This window comes from Thalassophryne amazonica, chromosome 16 (genome assembly GCF_902500255.1).
Source record: "Thalassophryne amazonica chromosome 16, fThaAma1.1, whole genome shotgun sequence".
Lineage (NCBI taxonomy): Eukaryota > Metazoa > Chordata > Actinopteri > Batrachoidiformes > Batrachoididae > Thalassophryne > Thalassophryne amazonica.
The window spans coordinates 61,043,942-61,063,188 of record NC_047118.1 but is presented as its reverse complement, the minus strand read 5'-3'; positions in this window follow the sequence as shown (position 1 = coordinate 61,063,188).

Here is a 19,247-nt window from a genome sequence, read left to right as displayed (position 1 = left end):
CATCTGCGTCCCTCCCAGGGTGAAGTGGAACTGGTCAGTCACTTTTCCCTTCTTTAAGACTAAGGACATGGACTTTGCCAGCTTGAAGCTTATTCTTGCTCATGTAATGAGCCGTTCAAGCCCTTGAAGAAGCCACCTACATCCAGGCACTGATGTTGTACATACCATGAGATCATCCATAAATGCTCTAATCGGGGGTTGCCAGGTGCCAGATCTAGACAATGGGCCTCTGCACTCAACATCCGCCGACTTCACGAGCATATTCATGGCCAATGAAAACAGGGACACGGAGATTGTGCAGCTGGTAATGATTCTCTAGACGATGCTGTTAAAGATTTTGTATATATATATTTTTATCACTGTTAAACATTTGTTCCTTTGTCTTTGTTCTGATGAAATGTTATTGAGCTGTTTTGCACCTGTCTTAACGCAACCCTGAGAATGTACTTGTTATTATTACACTGATAGCACAACTTTGTTTTTGTAGCCACTAACGACTGGGAGTGAAGCATGTTGGGGTCAGTTTGAACTGGGAGTGAAGAGCTGGAGGTTATTTTGACCTTATGCTGTACAAATGCTTACTGTACTAAACAGGACACTCCAAGCTTTTGCAGAACAGATGATAAGTGCAAACAGAGGAGCCTGCAAGAACGGGATGTGCTGACCTTCAATGATATGATTAAACAAAAGGAACCGTTTCTCCACACAGCTGCAACCATTGGCATACGTGCCATGAGATGTTTTGTATTACGGGAGGAAACTTGTCATGCGATGTCCCCCCCACCTTTAGGACAAGTTTCACAATGTGGGTAGGGTTTCTCCTAATAAAAAGAGTGAGCATGCGCAGCAGTCTTCAGTGCTCTCAGTGGTACTACGTGTACGGACTGTCTGCACTCCTCGCGAGCTAAATTTGACTTTCTGTCTCACTGGTGTTTCTTGACTCTGTTTGTCTTGTTAAAGGTTTTAAGAATGTTTGGAGGAGAAAATACCCAACATTGACTGGGGGCTCGTCCGGGAGCTCAACAACACTGGAGGTGTCCGGTGGAGGTCGTCAAGTCCAGACGAAAATCCTTGGCCAAGGTCCGATCGATTGATCGTGTCTGCAATTGTCAACCACCGTTGGCATCGTCTGGTTGACGAGATTTTCCCGAAGAAGGCAGACAAGAGGTCGAGTCAGTGAGTAAAATTTCTTTGTAACAGTACTGGATGAGTGGTGATCCGATCACATAAACAGTTAAACTCCGCAAGCGATGACGTAGAATCGTCTGTTAATGTAACACAGTTAAACTCTACGAGGAGGAGCGGACTCCTCTACAGTGAAAGTATGTAGTTAAATTCCGTAGGAGGATGTGGACTCCTCTGTTTAAATAAGTGTACCGGTAGGGAATAAAAGTGTGAACGTGTAATACTTTGGACAAAGTAAGTGACGACCGTGTGTGGAGGCAGAGGCAAGTGATTCCGCTTCCTACGGGGAGGTGAAAGGAATCAACCACACGACGGACTGTTAATTGTCACGTCCAAAGAAAGTGAAAACTTCAGATTTAGAACACCCTAGGTGTGCCCCCGTCTGAAGTCCAAATTATAACGAAGAATAATAAAAATGGGGGGAAAGACGTCTAAAAAGAAAGAAAATTTATCAACTGACGACTGGAAATTTATGGAAGCAAAAAATCCAAAAGCAACAAAGAAATTGGAGACCTGGATTAATAAACATGACTTTGACGGACGACTAAACTTGACCAGTATTCAGAAGTTGAAGGAGAAGCTGGAAAAAGAACATAAAGGTGATGAGAAAAAGAAGCAGAAAATAGGAGCAGACTTAGTGGCATTTTGGGAGGAAGAGGCGCAGAGCAGACAGAAAGGAGCAGAGAAGAGGAGGGTGGAAAAAGCAAGGAAAAAGAAAGGGGTAGGTAAGGCAGAGGAAGATGTAATAATTCAACATAAAGAACCTGAACAACCTCAGAAACCACCGACGGCTGGACCGTCGGCAACAACGCATTTGTACCCTCCTCTACCAGAGGATGGTGATGTGCTGCCACCGCAGTATGATATGGCAGTGCGACCTAAAGTAAAAAGTGAAAAACAAGAAAAGCCACAAACACGCAGTCAAACAAAAGTGCCTACAGCTCCTCCCATGGAGGAACACAGTGACCAGGAAGGTGCCTATCCTTTGATAGAAGTACCAAATCCTCGTGCAGGAACTCCAGGGCACCGACCAACCATGCTCGTATATCGAACATGGAATGCTGATGATATCAAAGCAGCAGTTGACATGATACCATCACCACACGTAGATATCGAAGGGTTTATGCAAGATATAGAAAATATCAGAAATTCTTACCACCTCAATGGACCTGAAGTCCAACAGGTATGGATGAAAGCATGTGGCCCTAAATGGAGTCAGGTACGCGGAGACTGGAATCCTGCAGACCAGGATGGCGTACCGTTGCCACATGATGATCCAGTCTTGCAAACACGAGTGGAAGCTATGATTACACGAGCAAAAGGTGTGTTAGGACCAAAAATAAATTATACTGAAATTACCAGGACAACTCAGAAAGAAGGAGAGCCATGGACAGAGTTTAGATACAGATTTGAAAGTGTATTTAGGGTCCATAGTGGCATTTTGCCAGGAACACCAGTGTATGAACAACAATTAAAAAACGCTCTGATCCAGCACTCCAATAAGGATATAAAAGCTTGGATACAGAAACATTGGATTGGACTGCCAACAGGCACATTGGAAGAAACACATACCCACTGTTGTCATGCAGAAGAAGTCTTAAAGCAGAAAAAGACAGGAAACAGTGACAAAGGAGTGTATGTAGCACAAGGAGCTGATGAAATATATACTCAACAAAAATATAAACGCAACACTTTTGGTTTTGCTCCCATTTTGTATGAGATGAACTCAAAGATCTAAAACTTTTTCCACATACACAATATCACCATTTCCCTCAAATATTGTTCACAAACCAGTCTAAATCTGTGATAGTGAGCACTTCTCCTTTGCTGAGATAATCCATCCCACCTCACAGGTGTGCCATACCAAGATGTTGATTAGACACCATGATTAGTGCACAGGTGTGCCTTAGACTGCCCACAATAAAAGGCCACTCTGAAAGGTGCAGTTTTGTTTTATTGGGGGGGGATACCAGTCAGTATCTGGTGTGACCACCATTTGCCTCATGCAGTGCAACACATCTCCTTCGCATCATCCGTGAAGAGAACACCTCTCCAACGTGCCAAACACCAGCGAATGTGAGCATTTGCCCACTCAAGTCGGTTACGACGATGAACTGGAGTCAGGTCGAGACCCCGATGAGGACGACGAGCATGCAGATGAGCTTCCCTGAGACGGTTTCTGACAGTTTGTGCAGAAATTCTTTGGTTATGCAAACCGATTGTTTCAGCAGCTGTCCGAGTGGCTGGTCTCAGACGATCTTGGAGGTGAACATGCTGGATGTGGAGGTCCTGGGCTGGTGTGGTTACACGTGGTCTGCGGTTGTGAGGCTGGTTGGATGTACTGCCAAATTCTCTGAAACGCCTTTGGAGACGGCTTATGGTAGAGAAATGAACATTCAATACGCGAGCAACAGCTCTGGTTGACATTCCTGCTGTCAGCATGCCAATTGCATGCTCCCTCAAATCTTGCGACATCTGTGGCATTGTGCTGTGTGATAAAACTGCACCTTTCAGAGTGGCCTTTTATTGTGGGCAGTCTAAGGCACACCTGTGCACTAATCATGGTGTCTAATCAGCATCTTGATATGGCACAGCTGTGAGGTGGGATGGATTATCTCAGCAAAGGAGAAGTGCTCACTATCACAGATTTAGACTGGTTTGTGAACAATATTTGAGGGAAATGGTGATATTGTGTATGTGGAAAGAGTTTTAGATCTTTGAGTTCATCTCATACAAAATGGGAGCAAAACCAAAAGTGTTGCATTTATATTTTTGTTGAGTATATTACCAACAGGGTAACTTAAGACAGCAAAAGCAGTGGAAGCGCCCCCAAAAGCCATGGCAAAACAGACAAGGTGGACAGCCACAACGTCAAGGACCATGGCAACCACAACAGCAGCACAGACGGGGAGGGCCACCACGTGGTCCCCTGATTTGTTGGAACTGTGGAAGAGAGGGACATATGTCTAGAAATTGTCCGACTCCACCTACTGATGGAGCAGCAGGAAGAATTCCACAACGGAATAATCCTCCACAACCACAGTATCCACAATGACTAGATTCCATAATCCATGATACCACTCCAGACAGTGAGTCTGAGTGCGATATGGATTTATGTGCCTTACTGGGAAATCCGGTACCAAAACCGGAAGTGACTTTGTTGGTAAATGGACGACCAGTGGTATTTCTTTGTGACACAGGAGCATGTAGAACCACATGTAATGACAACATACCTGTCCATAAATTAAGCAACGAAACCTTTAGGGTTCGCTCTGCAAATGGACAAACATCAGATGTCCCTATTACTAAACCCATAACCTTGGAAGATCCATTTGGAATAACGTGTACAATGCCATTGCTGAACATGCCACAGTGTCCCGTGAATCTTCTGGGACGAGACGGATTGACAGCATTGGGCTTGTCCATAATTGTGGAACAAGGGAAATTAGTTGTTAAGCGCACAGGAGGTGTTAACATGGTGAGAGAAGAAAGCGATGACCCCACATTCCACTATTACTATACATTTGACATTTCTGAAGAAGATGCTGCAGGATGGGGTAAAGCGACAGCCCTACTGAAACATCCTGAACAAAAGATGTCGCCACCTGACCTGCATGTCACAATGTGGCACAAAGACACTCCAGGTCCTGATGGTGACTATGAAAACAAACTAAAAGATATTTCACCTGTGAAGCTGACAATGACAGATTTGATTCATGATGGCAATTCAACAGCTGTCATAACTATAACAGGTGTCACTGAAGATATTCTTAAATTAAGGCTCACAGGCATGCCACTACATGTATCACTTTGTAAACCATATGTAGCTGAGTGGCAAGATTTAGGTGTAATGACCATGACAACACTATCAGTAACTGATTGGGACAAAGTGGGACCACACACTGAGTACAGCCCTTCAACAAAATTGTACAAAATCCCAGTTAATGTGTCTCTGTTATTGAAGGCAGGAACACATATTGATGTGTCCACTTCACAGTCCTGAGTGTTTCAGTTGAGTCCTGAAGAAGATGATCTTCTTTCTTCAGTACCATCAGGATTGTGGACAACAGGTCCTTCAGACGTAGGACTGATTAAAAATGCACAATCTGTAGTTATAAGACCAAAAACAGAATACAGACCATGTGTAAGACAGTATCCGTTGAAACCTGATGCAATTGAAGGAATCAGACCAGTAATAGAGGATTTGTTAACAGCAGGAGTAATAGTGCCATGTCCAGATTCACCATGCAACACACCCATATTTCCTGTAAAAAAGGCTCCGCCCTCAGTAGGATGGAGAATGATACAGGATCTCCAAGCTGTAAATGCTGCTGTAGTAAAAAGAGCTCCATGTGTTCCAGATCCGCACACACTGTTAAATTCGTTAAGACCAAATTCTAGTTGTTTTTCTGTAATAGATATCAGTAATGCATTTTTCTCTGTACCGGTGGACCCAGATAGTCAATTCTGGTTTGCTTTTACTTTTAAAGGACAACGATATACATTTACCAGATTACCGCAGGGTTACGCAGAGAGTCCAACTATTTATTCTCAAGTCATGTCAGCATGTTTAGCCAATTTCGTTCCACCGGCAGACAGCCAATTATTAGTGTATGTTGATGACATTTTGATTGCCTCTGACACACGAGAAAACTGCATAACTGACACAGTAGCATTATTGTGTTTCTTATTTGATAATGGCCACAAAGTGAGTAAAAACAAAGTTCAGTTGTGTAGGGATAAAGTAAAATATTTAGGACATGAATTATCAGCCACAGGGCGTACTATCCTGTCTGACAGGAAGGAAGCGATTTTACATGCTCCAAAACCACAAACCAAAAAACAGATGATGTCATTTCTTGGACTGACTAATTACTGCAGGGCATGGATCCCTTGCTATGCAGAACTGACTAGTCCACTTTCTGATTTGATGTACAAAGATGATATTTCAATGTCAACCGTGTTGGAATGGAACAAAGATGCTGAGGAAGCTTTTGTGAAAGTGAAACAAACATTAGTGTCATCCACAGTTTTGGCACTACCGGATTATAGTAAACCATTCATTCAAACAGTAGATTGTAAGAATAAGTTCATGACTAGTGTTTTGGTACAAGCATATGGTTCAAAATTAAGGCCAGTCGCCTACTACTCATCTAAATTGGATGCAGTGGCAAGTGCTCTACCACCATGTGTGCGAGCTGTTATTGCAGCCTCCATGGCTGTTCAAAGTAGCAGTAATGTTGTTCTATTCCATCAGCTGACATTGAAAGTTCCACATGCAGTTTCAGCACTTCTGTTGCAAACAAACATGACCTTCTTATCTCCAGCAAGACATCTTTCGTGTATGTCGTTACTGTTATCACAACCACATCTTACTGTAGAACGATGTACAACATTGAATCCGTCGACATTGATACCTTTACCTGAGGATGGTGAACCGCACAATTGTCTCGATGTAGCAACAGTTTGTATGAAGGCTCGCTCTGATCTACTGGATACGCCCATCCCACACAGTACAATTGTGTATGTGGATGGTTCCTCCACTAAAAATGCTTATGGACAAACACAATCTGGATATGCCGTTGTCACAAATTCAGAAGTATTGGACTCTACTTCATTGCCATCGTCATTCTCAGTGCAAGCAGCTGAATTAGTTGCTTTAACTGCAGCTTGTCATTTGTTTAAAGGAAAAGCTGTGACAATCTATACTGACAGCCAGTACGCTTTCAGCACAGTGCATGTGTTTGCAAAATTGTGGGAAGAGCGTGGGATGGTGACGTCATCTGGAAAACCGGTGACTCATGCCACTCTTTTAACAGCACTACTGAAAGCTGTGCAGTTACCACAGAACATTGCTATATGCAAATGTGCGGCTCACACCAAAGGCTCTGATGTAGTCTCACAAGGAAATGATTTCGCTGACAAAACCGCAAAGGCAGCGGCAGCTTCTTCTATTTTTGTTGTACAGGAAACCACTCCAGATTTACATTTAGGTCACACACTGCTTGCAGACATGCAACAACAGGCACCTGAAAAGGAAAAACAAATGTGGTTAAACAAAGGAGCTTCATTCGCAAATGATTTGTACTCATGACCACAAAAGAAACCCATATTGCCAAAAAATATGTTTAAATGGGCAGCTATCATGAGCCATGGCGTGACGCATGTCTCATCAGGGGGTATGATGTCGCAATTACAATCTATTTTTTGTCTTTATGGGTTTGATGCATATGCAAAACAGCATTGTAGAGCATGCATGACATGTGCAAAACACAACTCACAAGGCAATTTGAGACCCCAAAGAGGCAAATTTCCAACACCACAATATCCCTTTCAAGTGATTCATATGGATTATATACAGTTGAGTAAACATGAAGGGAAGGAATTTTGTTTAGTCATAATTGATGCCTTCTCAAAATGGGTAGAATTGTTCCCCACAAAACATGCAGATGCACTTACAGTGGCTAAAGCATTGTGCAAAGACATCATTCCACGATTTGGAATACCAGAAACAGTCTATTCAGATAATGGAGCGCACTTTGTTAATACAATAGTGCAATATGTAGGAGAAGCGCTACAGATAAATCTCAAAAATCACTGTGCTTATCATCCACAAAGTGCCGGATTAGTGGAAAGGATGAATGGGACAGTAAAAAACAGACTTAGAAAGACAATGGAGGAAACAGGCAGACCATGGACACATTGTATAGATTTGGTGAAGATGTACATAAACATAACTTGTACCACGGGTTTGACACCTTATGAAACATTGTTTGGAAGAAAATATCGACTACCATATTATGGGCAAATTTGGGATGTACCTGAGGAAGCCAATTTGGCAGATTACATGAGGAAGATGTTAGAAAGACAACGAGGGAGAGTTTCAAACACTGATGGTCCCATTTCTCCACAGGATGACCCTAAAGTGGTACCTGGAGACTGGGTGTTGATAAGAAGCATCAAGAGAAAACACTGGCATTCACCTAAGTGGGAAGGGCCCCATCAAGTACTACTCACAACACCCACAGCTTTGAAAATTGGGGAAAGAAGTACATGGATTCATTTAACTCACTGTAAGAAAGTCATTTCTGCAGACACAGACAAACAGTAAGAGCAGTAGGATAAGACTAGTAATAGTGTGTGAGCTTGGTGTTAAGATCCAGGTTAGACATGAAAGCTAGCAGAAGACTTTAGAAACCACTGTTCTGAACATAGGTGTGCTGTAGTGTGTAGAAATGACGAAAGTAAAAAACAAAACGAACGAGGGTCCCTGGACCCCATGGACAGTCCTTATTATGCTACTTTTCTTTTTTGGATTAGGCTTATTAGTGAAAGCCATAAGTGTCGGACACGATGGTAAGGGACACATCAACAAACTAAATAGGCCAAAAAGAGAGGGCAAAGACCCCAATCCACGTATACCTGTAGGGCATCGATGTAGTAAACAAAGAGCATATCAATTTGGTGTACAGGCCTGCTTTCCCCGAAATGCTTCAGTAGTAATCAAAGTCCCTTTTACATCCTTGACACGGACACAGGATGATCAACAGGGATCATGGTATAGTGGCTATGATTGGTATATGACAAATGATCAACAGGATAAGAGATGGGAGACCTTGGTGGCAGATAGGTATGACAGATGGACGCCTAGATGGGCACAAACCGGGTGGGCTAAGTACCAAAGCCAATTTCTTAAAATGTATCAAACAGAGGATAGCTTGCTGATTGTAGTGGATACAAAAAACAAATCCATAATCCCACCAGGAACACCGGATTCAGAATGTTGGTTGTTTTTGTTGTGGGTCCACAAAACAGGGTCTGACCCCTACTTCTCCCTGATATTGTGTGAAGATAATATCATGGCTACAGCTAACAAGACATTAAAGCAACCAGTTATGACTGATCTCAGCAGGACAAAGGGTGCATCCATAAGAACTACAAAGGACATGAAAACAGATGACTGGTTCCTAGTAACTACAGGAATTAGTGGACAAAATAACAATTGGCTTTTAATGGCAGAACAAGCAGGACTAGCTACAAAGAGGGACTGTGTTGTATGTATGGGACCCAGACCTATATTACAGGTAATACCGGCAACATTAACCACAGACTGTCTGTTGACTGTAATGACACAGACATACATTGCAGCAAACAACAATTGTTCTAAGTGGGACAAGATCTATCCATTGACCAAATTGACTAAGATTAAACCTTTATTTTCAAGCAAAGTTGGGCATGCTAACCATACATGTGTAAACTTGACAGGGACAAGTAAGACTTTGGGTAGCTTAAACCACACTGCCTGGTGTAAGAATGTGGTCCATAGTAATTCCACATTCAAACCTGTCAGTAGGAGTGATGTATGGTGGTGGTGTGGTGATAACAGAATCTTTGACAGACTGCCAAGAAATGTGTCAGGTTATTGTGCATTAATATCATTATTGTTACCGGTTAAAGCTATACCCATGACACCTGAAGAAGTCATGACATATACAGCCTCTCTCGTTCCTGAAGACTGGCAGAAAGGCATAACCAGACATAGAGTAAAAAGAGATTGGAAAGGAGTGGGAGATCCAACATATATTGATGCGATAGGAGTCCCCAGAGGAGTGCCTGACGAGTATAAACTGGCTGATCAAATAGCAGCTGGATTCGAATCCTCCATCTGTTGGTGGTGTTCAATTAATAAGAACGTAGACAGAATAAACTACATCCACTACAATGTGCAGAAATTAGGAAATTGGACTGAGGAAGGATTTAAGGCTGTCCATTCACAGTTAGAAGCCACGTCCCTTATGGCCTTCCAGAACCGTATTGCTCTGGATATGTTGTTGGCAGAGAAAGGAGGTGTTTGTGCCATGTTCGGAGAACAATGCTGCACATTCATTCCCAACAACACAGCTGCAGATGGCAGCCTCACTCAAGCCATCGACGGTCTGAGGACGTTGAACAGGAAGATGAAAGAGCACAGTGGAGTTAACACCGAAGGCTGGGATTGGTGGCTGGATGGGATGGGAAAATGGAGGTCTTTGATTTCTTCACTATTAGTGTCTATAGCAGTGTTTGCTGCGATTCTAACATTGTGTGGATGTTGTTGTATTCCATGTCTTCGAGGCCTTGTAAATAGAATGATAACCACAGCAATAGGTCCAGGACCAGGAGGGGGACCAGCTTCATATCCACTCCTGGGGCAAAACGACGAGGAGGAGGAAGATGACTCTCATGACCTGTACCCAGACCAATGGAAGTATGATGATCCAGACACCGATGATGATGACAATGATGACATAACCTCTGGGGTATAAGCCTGTAGAACATACCATGATGAACCTCTTAGTGAAAATCTCAAAAGAAGTGCTAAGCTAGGTGATGCCTACTATATGTTTAACAAGCGATAACAGGAGGGAAATGTTAAAGATTTTGTATATATATATTTTTATCACTGTTAAACATTTGTTCCTTTGTCTTTGTTCTGATGAAATGTTATTGAGCTGTTTTGCACCTGTCTTAACGCAACCCTGAGAATGTACTTGTTATTATTACACTGATAGCACAACTTTGTTTTTGTAGCCACTAACGACTGGGAGTGAAGCATGCTGGGGTCAGTTTGAACTGGGAGTGAAGAGCTGGAGGTTATTTTGACCTTATGCTGTACAAATGCTTACTGTACTAAACAGGACACTCCAAGCTTTTGCAGAACAGATGATAAGTGCAAACAGAGGAGCCTGCAAGAACGGGATGTGCTGACCTTCAATGATATGATTAAACAAAAGGAACCGTTTCTCCACACAGCTGCAACCATTGGCATACGTGCCATGAGATGTTTTGTATTACGGGAGGAAACTTGTCATGCGATGTCCCCCCCACCTTTAGGACAAGTTTCACAATGTGGGTAGGGTTTCTCCTAATAAAAAGAGTGAGCATGCGCAGCAGTCTTCAGTGCTCTCAGTGGTACTACGTGTACGGACTGTCTGCACTCCTCGCGAGCTAAATTTGACTTTCTGTCTCACTGGTGTTTCTTGACTCTGTTTGTCTTGTTAAAGGTTTTAAGAATGTTTGGAGGAGGAAAATACCCAACAGATGCTATTCCGATGTCGAAGTCCCAGAGGACACTCTCAGACTGAAGTTATTATAATAGTCGAGGCAGTTCTTATAGACCTTATTTGGTACTCCACTGGGGCCCGGTGCTGATGATGTTCTGGCAGATTTGATGACCTCTCTGACTTCCTTGAGGGTGGGTTCATTAATGTTGAAAAGGATGCTGGGTTCTAGTAGACATATGAGAGCTGTGCAGTGGCCTAGGTCATGCTCTCTCATGCCATCGTTGTAGGTGTTACTGAGGTAGCGACTGATGATCTCCTCTGGACATGTGAGTTGACCACTGCGTTTCTCTCCCAGCAACCTCTTTGTGAACCCAAATGGATTGGCAATGAAGGCACTGCGCTTGTGGGTCCTCTCCTTTCCCCTCTTCCTGTGCCACTCAGCATGCCGAAGAGTGGTTAGTTTACCCTGCACCACACCTCTAAGTTCTGCAAGGCCTGCCTTCTCTTTCTTGCTTACTTTTTTTTATACTGGCTCCTCAGTATCTGTGGCTCTTGTCTGAACTGGGCAATCTTTGCTTCGCATCATTTTGGAATAGGTGCTGCAGTAGTAGTCTTTGTGGCATGATGTTCCTTAATGCCAAACCTGTCTGATGCAATGTTCATGATGAAGCTGCTCATTATCCTGAGCCTCTGATCCACATCTCCCTTAGCTGTCACTTCAAGGGCTGTATCGACATCAACATCAAACTGGAGCCACTCTGACTCTTTGTTGACAGCGGGCCACAAAATTTGACGATGTTCTGATGGTCTGCTCTGGGGTATAGTCCGCAGAGCTTGGTAGTTCTGGGCACTGTGGGGTTTGTACAAATCCAGCTCCTCCTCCATCTCACCAGGTGCTGTATCTAGTACTGGCACTGTGCGTTGCACCACTAACTCCCTCATGCAGCCCATCTTGGTCTGGTGTATCGTCAGACCTTTTGGGTTTTTGCAGACCTTGCCATAGCTGCAGACTACACTCATAGTCGATTGAACATTCGCATTGGTCATAACCAGAATATCCGTCCGTTCGGGTGCTCATCCTCCCCCCCTCTTGGGCGCCCCTGGGGGTATTTTTATGATCTTGTTTTAAAGCAAAAATCAGCACATTGTGAGCCACAAAAGTCAATAATTGTATATAATCTATTTAGATAGGGGATAATTATATATTTTTTACTTTCACTTTACAGACAACTTTGATTTTTTTCATTACTGGATCTTAAAACAAATCATTTCAGCTTAAATGTGGGTTTGGTGTGTGTTCAGGACAGTGCATTCATGGACTCACTGTTCACTGACCTCTTTATATCTCCTCTGGAAAATACAATGCACTCTTCACCAGAAAACAATTTTCACATGTTAACAGATACATGTTGGCTTTGTCACAATATCTTGTGATAACCACAGACATTAGTACATAGCTTTCACACCATACCTTTGTTACCATGCCCAGTAGCTCCAGTGTCATGAGGGCTGTGTTAACTGCTGTTTGTATTTGCAACTTTAGAGTGATCTTATGAACAATGGGGCCCGATAACTTCATTTTGGGAATGTGGATGGCAATTGGGCAGCACAGTCTCATTTGAGGGTGGGCGCTATAGGGGTAAAATATGACGCATATGAATTTCTCGACTTCCGGGGAAAAAACATGGCTTTTTCTCTGAGTTTTTGGGCAAATTACACGCAAAGTGAAAATGAAAGAAAAAGTGATGATGCGGTGGGAAAGTGGAGATGTGCTGCGGTTTGTTTATGACCCGGAGCACAAACATACTGTGGTTAGCTGTGTAGGCTAAAGCTTACCGACACAACCCCTCACATTTGTCTTCCCTTCTCCACTGGCAACCAGAAAAAAAACAAAAAAAACTTTTCACGACTGCTTTGGTGATTGCATCCAAAAACAAAACAGTACACCATTTTTCCATGTGAAATTATGCCGTGTATACAGTTGTATGTAAAGGTTTTGGCACCCGTGATGATTTCCATGATTTTCCTTTATAAATCATTGGTTGTTTGGATCAGCAATTTCAGTTAAATATATCATATAGCAGACAAACACAGTGATACTTGAGAAGTAAAATGAAGTTTATAGGATTTACAGAAAGTGCAATAATTCTTTAAACAAAATTAGGCAGGTGCATAAATTTGGGCACCCCAACAGAAAAATAGATCAGTATTTAGTAGATCTTCCTTTTGCAGAAATAACAGCTTCTAAATGCTTCCTATAGATTCCAATGAGTCTGGATTCTGATTGAAGGTATTTTGGACCATTCTACTTTACAAAACATCTCAGGTTTGTTGGTTTCCAAGCATGGACAGCCTGCTTAAAATCACACCACAGATTTTCAATAATATTCAGGTCTGGGGACTGAGATGGCCATTCCAGAATGTTGTACTTGTTCCTTTGCATGAACACCTTAGTAGATTTTGAGTAGTGTTTACGAGGTCTGTCAATAAAGTAACGGTCCTTTTTATTTTTTTCAAAAACTATATGGATTTCATTCATATGTTTTTACGTCAGACATGCTTGAACCCTCGTGCGCATGCGTGGGTTTTTCCACGCCTGTCGGTGACGTCATTCGCCTGTGAGCACGCCTTGGGAAGGAGTGGTCCTGCCCCCTCGTCGGATTTTCATTGTCTGGAAATGGCGGAATGAAAAGGACTTTTTTTCCATCAGAATTTTTTCAGAAGCTGTTAGAGATTGGCACCTGGAAACCATTCGAAAAATTTATCTGGCTTTCGGTAAAAGTTTTACGGGCTTCACAGAGAATAAGGTCTGTTACTACAGCTTTAAGGACCCCTTTAAGGACGCGGCACAAGCCACCAGACCATAAAGGGATGGCTCTGTGGATACGAGACCGTCGTGTGCTCTTTCTCTGGTTATCACAAGAGCTGGACATCAGCCATTTTCCTGCAGATTTCACTTTTAACAAGAGATTTTGTCATGGAAAGCCGTGCGGAGGCTTCGCGCGTAAAGACCGATTCGCTTTGGAAGCGAGACAAAGGAACACCTCCGTTTTGGCGTGTCAGAGGACAAGTTTGGACATGTCCAGCTCTCCACAATTTCACTGATACTTACTGGACTGGTAAGCATTGAAAGCCAAGATAGACATGTCCAAACTTGTCCTCTGACATGCCGAAACAGAGGTGTTCCTTTGTCTTGCTTCCAAAGTGAATCGGTCTTTACACGTGAAGCCTCCGCGTGGCTTTCCATGACAAAATCTCTTGTTAAAAGTGAAATCTGCCGGAAAATGGCTGATGTCCAGCTCTTGTGATAACCAGAGAAAGAGCACACGACGGTCTCGTATCCACAGAGCCATCTGTTTAGAAATGGTCCGGTGGCTTGTGCCGCGTCGTCGCAGCTCGGAGCACGATGCGCTGAGCATCCTTAAAGGGGTCCTTAAAGCTGTAGTAACAGACCTTATTCTCTGTGAAGCCTGTAAAATTTTCACCGAAAGCCAGATACATTTTTCGAATAGTTTCCAGGTGCCAGTCTCTAACAGCTTCTGAAAAAATTCTGATGGGAAAAAAAGTCCTTTTCATTCCGCCATTTCCAGACAATGAAAATCCGACGAGGGGGCGGGACCACACCTTCCCAAGGCGTGCTCACAGACAAATGACGTCACCGACAGGCGTAGAAAAATTCACGCATGCGCACAAGGGTTCAAGCATGTCTGATGTAAAAACATATGAATGAAATCCATATAGTTTTTGAAAAAAATAAAAAGGACCGTTACTTTATTGACAGACCTCGTAGGGTTGATGTCTTTTTGAAAGATCCAGCCCCGGCACAACTTCAACTTTCTCACTGATTCATGAACATTGTTCTCAAGAATCTGCTGATATTGACTGGAATCCATGTGACCCTCAAATTTAACCCTCTGGTGTCCGAGGGCATTTTTTGGACAGTTCACTCATCTGGCATTAATGTTTTATTATTGCTGTTAAAGCTCACCCTGTATCCCACAATCAAGTAGTATGCCTCTTTTTTCAGGACAACCTGTACATTCAGAATATATATGCTACAGTGAACTTTTATAAGTGCAATAAAGGTTTGCAATCAGAAATAAGAAAGGAAAAATATAAAGCGGTTATAATTTTCACACACATTTATTCAAAACACACAGCAAACTATAATAAACAACTATTTTGACACTTTATAAAGGTAATTTGGGGTCTTGTAGAACAGAATGTACAAAATAAATGTTCTAACAATAAAAACAAATGCACATTTTCAACAATATATACAAAATGGTCTATGCATTTTGTTTGTCTTCATGCCACATCTCAAAGCAATTTCTGTCTGCTATTACACAAAGGCTTATAACACAAACTTTTTTCTTTCTCTTGGAATGTGTTACTGCACTGTAAAGAGCCTCTTTTCACAATTTGAGGCCCTGTTAACACCCACCCCCTTTTCATTTATATGCGTAAATGTCACTTTACGAGCGAGAGAGGCTTATTCAACAATATTTCTGGCCAAGTTGTGAGTCATTTCTGCCAGTGACACTCTTTGTTAAGCCCCTTTCACACCGGGGCTGCTCCCTGTGGCGCAGTGGCGGTCCTAGAGTGATTTACTCCTCGGGTGAAACCCCCTGCATGCGCCCCCCCCCCCCCCCGCGCACACTAATGTGGCCACCACCTCCGCCCCACCACCCATGAAAACACTAACTTCGTCCAGAACACCCACAATCCCACAAATTAACTCACAACAGCTATTTTCAAGAACATATTTCCGGTTTTAATGACTACTGCAATAACAAACACAAAGAAATTGGCACAGTCTAATGTGTCATCATCCATGGACTTATCTGCAATGATCATCTCAAAAGTTTGCAGGAGGCATCATAATTGTTTGCCACAATGCTCACTATCCGTGATGTGAAATTCCATCGAGTAGGAGCATTTCTGGGCAACCTTGAGCAGCCTGCAGACTCAAGAAAAGACATCCCCTTTGTGGATTTTGAGAAAAATGTGGCAAACCCAGAGAGTGATGCAAAAAATATTCTGCACTCAGATAAGCATTTAGCCCCCTGAGACAGAATCAAATTCAGTCTGTGTGCATAGCAATGCACAAACATTGCACTGGGGGCTATTGCTTTAACTTTGGCCTGCAAACCATTGAGAGCTGAATCCATGACAGCAGCCACGGCTTCTTCGTAAGGAAGACTATCAAATGGCTTCGCCAAAATCCGGTCCACAACATTCAAATTGTCTGCCATTATGTGCAGCTTGCTACCTAGCTAGCTCGCTAGCTGGGACTGGTGCGAGGCTAGTGTGACATGTATCCGCCTGTGAGTGCTTTGTGATGGTGGAGGAGCTCAGCAGCACTCGCTGCTCGGTAGGGACAGAAACTGCGATAGAAGTCAGAAAGAGTGATAGAAGTCAGTCTCCAAACACAAGCAGCTACAAAAAAACCCCCACCAAAAATAGAAGCTCGATTTGTCGCTAGTCGTTTTTAACAAAGAAAATGCCGCTAAGAGGATTAGGAAAGTCTCCGGTTCAACTCAGAACAGAATGAAAATGCTCCCACAGATGTTTACACCAAAAGATCGCTGATTCACTGTCAATCAAAAAGGGATTCAGCCTCAGACAGATCATCCAATCATCATGCAGAAGCTGAGCGTCCGGGCCAGCCGAGGCCAGCCCACTGCCCCATAGACCCCCAGACACGCTGAGCGTCCGATGGGCGGGACAAAGCCCAGCATTTATCCAATCACTCGTCTCGTTTCGCTGCATGCTTTGTGTCGCTATTGAACTCTGTGGACCGTTTAAAGCACTGTGAAGCTGCGGGAATGAGTGAGGGGAAAGCCGCGTCGTTACCAGTGATAAGAAGTTGATTCTGAACAAAAGTTGAGCGCGTTGTAACCACGAACCCCCCCGTCAGGACAACCCACCCCGTTTTTGTTTTTTTTTTCCGCACGGTCGTGCCCCTCCCCCCCGCGATGCCGCCCCGGGCGGCTGCCCGGTCGGCCCGCCTCCAGGACCGCCCCTGCTGTGGCGTCATGACGACGCAGAAATTTCTGCATCAGGTGCCCGCAGCAGGGGGCAGAGAGGAGGTGATAACGCAGCCTGCAGATTCTCTGCACAGAGAAGTCAGAGTGCACAGTTTGGCTGCAGACAAACTGTGCACTCTGACTTCTGTTCTACTTGTGCTGAGCTGCAGGGCTGCGCTCTGAGTTCTGTTATAGTTTATCTTTCCTCCCTTGACCATGAGATGCATGCGCGTGCACGAACCGTCCTTAAGCAAATGTGGAAATGTCTGGAGTTCTACTTGATGTTGACATGTCCTGGACTTATGTCCTTTTTAAACTGTGATAAGAGATTCTGAGGAGAGAAAGAAACTAACTGCCTGCAGACAATTTTTTTTTCTTTTCTTTCCTCCTTTGACTGCGAGATGCGCGTGCATGTGCACATGCACGAGCGAACCGTCAAACAAATGCGGAGATGTCTGGAGTTTTACTTGATGTTGACATGTCCTGTCTCAGGACTTATGTCCTTTTTTGTCCTTTTTTTAACTGTGATGTGAGAGTTTGAGCAGAGAACAAGGAACTAATGCCTGCAGCCAGACTTTTTTTTTTCTTTTAATTGTTCACATGTGCGCGCGTGAACGAACATCCATGAGTGGACTAGAGATGTCCGGACTTTTTACTGGATATTTCTGGCAATCAGTCTGCTTTTTTTTTTTTCAGCATGTAGTTTTTACTGCATTAAGTACACGGTATAAAAACAATCCTGCGGGATTTTTACTGCGGGAACAGTGGAACACAGCAGGAATCATTAATTGGCTTCGAGTCACACCAGGGTAATGCCTCTTTGCCCCGAATTACGCCTCTTTGCCCCGACTTGCGCTGGAACCACTTCCTTTCTGCGTCGAGCACAGCACACCAAAAAAATTAAACAGATTTAATTTTTCGGCGCCCGACTTGCTTCCTCCTTTGCGCCCTCGCGCTGTTGTGGCGCCAAGCTGCATCGTCTCGGCACTGAGTTGCTTCCACACGGCGTCGTCATAATGACGCACGGCGCAACCAGGAGCACCCCCCCTTTCACACCGGGGCTGCTCCCAGTTGCTTCCTGTGGTGTCATGACGATGCAGGAATTTCTGCATCAGGTGCGCACAGCAGGGGGCAGAGAGGAGGTGAGAATGCAGCCTGCAGGTTCTCTGCACAGAGAAGTCAGAGTGCACAGTTTGGCTGCAGACAGACTGTGCACTCTGACTTCTCTTCTACTTGTTGTTGTGCTGAGCTGCAGGGCTGCACTTTGAGATCTGTTATAGTTTATCTTTCCTCCCTTGACTGCGAGATGCATGTGCGCACATGTGCGCGCGCATGAACCGTCCTTGAGCAAATGTGGAGATGTCGGGAGTTCTACTTGATGTTGACATGTCCTGGACTTACGAGGTCTGTTAGAAAAGTATCCGACCTTTTTATTTTTTTCAAAAACCTGATGGATTTGAATCACGTGTGCTTGCATGAGCCAACCTTGAACCTTCGTGCGCATGCGTGATTTCTTTCACGCCTGTCGGTTGCGTCATTTGCTTGTAAGCAGCCTTTGTGTGAGGATGGGTGTAGTCTCTCATCGTTTTTTCTTTGCAAGGAAATGGCGGAACAACTGGAGCAGCGTGACTGCATCACATTTTGCTAGAAACTGGGCGACAGCCAGCTGGAAACCATTTGGATTATTCAGACGGCTTTCGGTGACGATCCTCTGGGTATCACACAGATTAAGGAGTGGTACAGCCAGTTTAAAGACGGCCGTACAACGGTGGAGAGCACGCCATGCTCCGGTTGGCCATCAACATGCTGAAACGACCGGATCATTTCCAAAGTGAACGCTGTGGTGATGTGGGACCGTCGTGTGATTATCCAAGAAATTGTGGAAGAGGTGGACATCAGCACTTTTTCGGCACATTCCACTGGGACAGAAGATTTTGCCATGAAAAGAGTGGCGGCGAAATTCATCGGCACGAAGCTGATGGCGCGGCAA